Source organism: Uranotaenia lowii, chromosome 2, assembly GCF_029784155.1.
Source record: "Uranotaenia lowii strain MFRU-FL chromosome 2, ASM2978415v1, whole genome shotgun sequence".
NCBI classification, from domain to species: domain Eukaryota; kingdom Metazoa; phylum Arthropoda; class Insecta; order Diptera; family Culicidae; genus Uranotaenia; species Uranotaenia lowii.
In genome coordinates, this window is record NC_073692.1 from 30,162,319 (window position 1) to 30,167,762 (window position 5,444).

A 5,444-nucleotide genomic window follows, 5' to 3' on the forward strand; every position below is an offset into this window, starting at 1 on the left:
TTAAAAAAAGTGTCAAGCAATGATTCGTATGATCAAGAATTTAAAAATTACAAAAACGACACCGAACAAACTTCAATTGATATAGAAGATGAGCAGATTGCCGAATATAACAATACCTTTTAATATGTACGAGCTGATGGAAGCATTAGAAGGACTCAAAGGATCATCACCTGGCCCTGATGATATCCACTACTCGATGATTTCGAACCTACCGCTGGATGGCAGAACCTTACTACTTGATGCATATAACCAATTATGGTCTAAATCGGTTTATCCTGAAGAATGGACGAAAGCTTTAGTGATTCCCATATTCAAAGGAAAAGGACAAAGAACAGATCCCCTGAATTATCGTCCTATTTATCTTAATAGTTGCCTGGGGAAAATTCTAGAAAGAATGATCAACAACAGATTAATGCACGTAATAGAACAAAACAATTTTCTACATGAGCACCAATGTGCGTTCCGGAAAGGAAAAAGCACTATGGATCATCTTTATCACCTAGAAGCTGACATCCGAGAAGCATTCCAAAAAAATCATATAGCACAAGTGGTATTCCTAGATATCAGTAAAGCATATGATACTACCTGGCGAAGACTTTGCTTAGACACATTGAAAAGGTGGAATATACAAGGAAGGATGCTTAAATTTTTGCAAGAAATGCTGAAAAGAAAAACCTTCAGAGTGATGGCTAACGGGACATGTTCTAGTGAAAAAGAAATGGAGACTGGTATGTGTCAGGGATCCGTACTTAGTGTCACGTTATTTCTTGTAGCAATAAATTCCCTTACAGAATTTTTGCCTGTAGTCAAGAGTTTGATCTATGCTGATGACGTTAGTTTATTGGTTACTGGTGAAAATGCAAAGGAAACCGAAACTCAACTACAAATAGCTATGGATAGCATTACAAACTGGGAGAAGAAAACTGGTTTTAAAATATCAGCTGCTAAAAGTGCCTCAGTAATTTTCAGAAAACCTCGCTCAAGAAAACACTGCAACCAGAATACGTTAAATTTGAATGGAGATGTCATCCCTCGAAAAACCAGCCATCGATGCCTGGGGGTTGTCTTAGATCAGCATCTCAAATTTCGTATGCATGTACAAGAAATCAAAGCTTCTTGTGAGCAGCGAATAAAGTTTTTACGAAGCATTTCATCGACGAATTGGGGAGGAGATCGAAATACCCTGATCAAGTTATACAAAGCAACTATTCTAGAAAAAATGCTATATGCTGCACCAACGTACAAAAATACATATCGATAAAAGTTTGCACTTGCACATCAAGAAAGGGAAAAGTGTCAATGAAACTCGACAACTTTTCACGCAGCTGAAAAATACTTCTTTAAGAATTCATAAAGCCATATATACAGATGGCTCAAAACAGGATTCCAGATGTGGTTTCAGTGTAGTATGTGATCAAATTGTGATAAAAAAGCGAATAAACAACACTTGTAGTATATTCGCAGCGGAGAGCAGAGCGGTAGAATGTGCTTTCGAGTGGATTGGGGAACAAAATAGTGTAGGCGCTTATGTGATTTTTACAGACTCGATGAGTGTTATAAATAGTCTAGAAAAATATAACATCAAGTCCAAATGGAAAGACAAGATTCAGAGGATGTGCTATGAATACTCTAGAGCTGGTAATCAAGTTTGTTTCTGCTGGATCCCTAGTCACTCAGGAATAGTTGGCAATGAAAAAGCTGACCAGGAAGCGCGAAATGCATTGGAATTGCCCGAAGAACATAGTTGTTAGTTGAAGAATAGTTGAATATAAAGAATTCGTGAAAGTAATCAAAATGCAGGTACTCTATAAATGGCAAGCTGAATGGCATAACACTTCGAACAACGAACTGCGAGAAATTAAGAATGTTGTAACACCGTTCAAATCAGTATTCTTAGGCAATCGGCGGGAAGATGTTGTTCTTGCTCGACTTCGGATTGGACTTTTGACACATCGATATCTGCTGGACCGTACAGAGAGGCCTATTTGTGAGAGATGCAATGCAACCTCAACTGTTAAACGTATAATTGAAAATTGTGAAGTACTAAACCAAGATCGGATGGATATAGGAGTATCACCGAACCTAAGAGAAGCATTTGCAGATGATAAGGATAGGGCGCTAAAAATGCTAGATTTTCTCAAAAGGATAGGAATATTTGACAAAATTTAATATGTGTTAGCAATTAAGGCATATGTTTAAGTCATGTTAATTTCTTATTATTTTATCATTTTTTTCCAGACCCGAATGTAAAACAAAGGGTCTTTAAATAAATTTAAAAAAAAACAATCAATCGGAATAAAACACCAGAAATTATGAATATTATGAAAGATTTGAAGCTAGATATTTGCAATTTTGTATCGCTTTTCAAAAAATTACTTAAATTTGTAATAAAAAGTTATATTTAAAAGAATTTGAAAAAATGATTGAAAGTCGTTAGATCAGAGATGTTAATTCAAAAACTGATTTACGTAACCTAAAAAGAGAAGTTTAAATTCTAACCAATGCAATGAGTTTTACATTTAGATATTACAGTTAAGTACGATTTCCCCAAAAGTTTCAGGAATAAAGGGTCGACTGATTTTCAACCCCTTATTAACACTAACATTTCGGCTTTGTCATCAAACTGAAGTAAGCCTCACTTTACACCCACCACATTACAAAGCTTCCCAAATAAATAAAAAATCATGACTTAGAGACAGCAATATAGTTAGATAGGTAGAGGGTAGAAACATCATCGTAAGTGGCTTCCCTCCATTCATCAGCGGCTTTGTTTCGTCGAAATCGCTTTCCACACCGTGAGTTCGGATCGGATGAATGTGTCGCGAACGTCCTTCTGGAAAACTGGAAAACACACATTCAATACAACTGAACAGTCAGCCTGCCAGCAGCGAGGGGAGGAAATAAGCTGGAAAACATTTTCCCGGTCTCCCCCCACGATGACAGTTGTGTTTGGTTAGGAAAATATAAAGCCGCATTTGCCGGGGACATTTCCGGTGGGTGGTTTTCCCGATGCTATACGCCGAGAGACAGACACGCATAACGTGCGGTATCTAGATATGTTTGTGGCAAAAGGTTGTGGGTGGAGATGATGTGTTATCTCAAAACTGAGCAGCCTCACAAACCCCTCCAACGCAAATATTTGATGGTCTTTTTTTTTATCTCCTATTACAACATACATCTCGAAACCCGTTCCAGACCCTCCTAAATCAAGGGTTCACTAGGGCAGGAATTCTTGACCGACCCCAGCTGGACTTCCGATCCAAAAATTCCATTTAAGGAGCCCAAACAAAAAAATATCGTTCGAATTCCGGGCTGATTGCCTTGAACGTCTTACTGCATCCTTATTGCCGAAATATTTGGGAAAAAAGGCTCAACCAGCTTTCTTAAAGGGATGGAAATGGGCTTAAAGCAATATTTTCCTCCCAAAAACAGCTTAAATGCAAATCTCCTTTTAAATGAAATATCAAACTGACACGAAGCTGATGTCTTATGAATAGGAGAGATTGAAAAAAAGTGCTGTTTGCTGCTTTTCGCGAGCGAACAAAATAAAAGTCAAGATCAAACAGATAGGAAAGAATTGCTAATGGAATTTTAGGTATTTGCTGTGTAATATTTGCGATATTATCGACCGCTGCAACTTTTCTTTGCGGGTAAAGAGAAAAGTATGATCGTTTTAATTCGAATGCATAGAAATGAATTAAACTTTTTTTTTTTATAAAATGTGTTTCAATTTGAATTTGTTAAAAAAACAACTATCAAACAAACTTTTCATCAAATCATTGTATTATGGTTCTGGTTAAATTTTACATAAATTAATTTAAATCGATCTTATTTACTTTCAAAACAATGCAAATTTTCAGAATTTTTCTTTCAAATAGCTTGGTCGTTAAGAGTGCCAAGGGTTGCCTGGGGAAACTTCAACATCAAATTCCAAAAACCGACCTTTTACATTTACACTCAAAAAATAACCGAAATACCGATTATGGAACTTTGCTTATACCGTGGTTGAATTAAAAGAACCTTGGCCAAATGACCTGTTCAAAATTTCAGCTCAATTGTACTTGATTTGAGGGTTCTCCAAAGCCCTCAAAATCTTAAAAGTTTAGATTTTTTAACCCCTCAAAAATCTAAGGGAAATGCTAAGGAAATTCGAAACTATGAAATTTCAACGTTGAAGCCAAATTACATGAAAACGCATAAAATGTTAAATCTGGCGTTATTTCAAAAGTCATATTTAAACCACTCGAATGTTTATTAGGTATCTTATTAAAACTCAATTTTTCACTAGCGTGGTTAATTCTTTTATTAAGGAGGTTCTGAAAATAATAATCATAAAAAATAAAAAAATAAGATTAAAATGAAATTTACTTAACAGATTACTAAAGTTGAATTGAAAGGAATCATCTATTTCGTTTGATTCAGAGTTGATGTTCTCGTTCACTCTCTGGACGTTGTTAACTGCATAATATCTGACCTATTTTTTTTTAAATTCAAAATTTACGCGTTTTTAAGATATTTTTTTTAGGTGATCGGGGTGATCACCCAAGCGGCAAAACACCGTTATAAAACCCGCAAAAGCTCGAATTTCTATAAAAAGTTGGAATTTTTCTTAGTAGATGTGCTTTTAAATTTTCAAAATTCAAAATTGCCATATGCAGTTTCTTTTTTATTTGCTCAGATTTAGAAGGAAACAATAAAAAAAAATCTTAAAACTATAAACGTACGGAATCATGTGATTTTAATTTTTCTTTATTTTTAGAAATTTCTACCATGTTCAATGCATTACCAGATCTTGGTCGTTCTAATAAGTAAAAAAAACCTTTGGCCTTCAAGTGTTAAATTACCTTTATTGTAAGAAATTTAAATTTTAGTCAAATTATCCATCAGAGTGATAAGTTTTCCAGTTGGTGTTAAAGAAACGTATGACTTCAAATGACCGTCTAACTTTCTAATCTTTCTTTTTGTCTTTTAGTTACCAATATTTCACTAAACAAATTCAATCGTAACAACAAGTGTTGATGCCGCATTAAATTCATATTTGATGAAGTTTTGAGCAGCGAAAAGCTTCCCGTTAGGATTTTTTTGTGTTTCAAAATATTTCTTAAATAGAAGGAAAATTATCAATTCAGAATCAGGAAAAATCATTATAATGAAACTTTACTTTAAGAATAAAAAGCTAATACATATTTGAAATTTTAATATAAATTTGAATTTAAGTCCTCCTTTTTCCTTTGTTTACAGCTGGTTTATTGAGAATTTTGAAACTTTACAAAGTCATATCAGATGTCTAATGCTAACCTTATTTTAAAATCTAAAGCAGTGCTATTTTTCACTTGCGTTTATAAGGAATTCATGACTTATTGCAAAATAAGAATTCAGGTTCTGAATCACAGTAAAGATTCTCTTTCGCGAGTTTTTATCACCCTCAATTTTCCACCATTGAA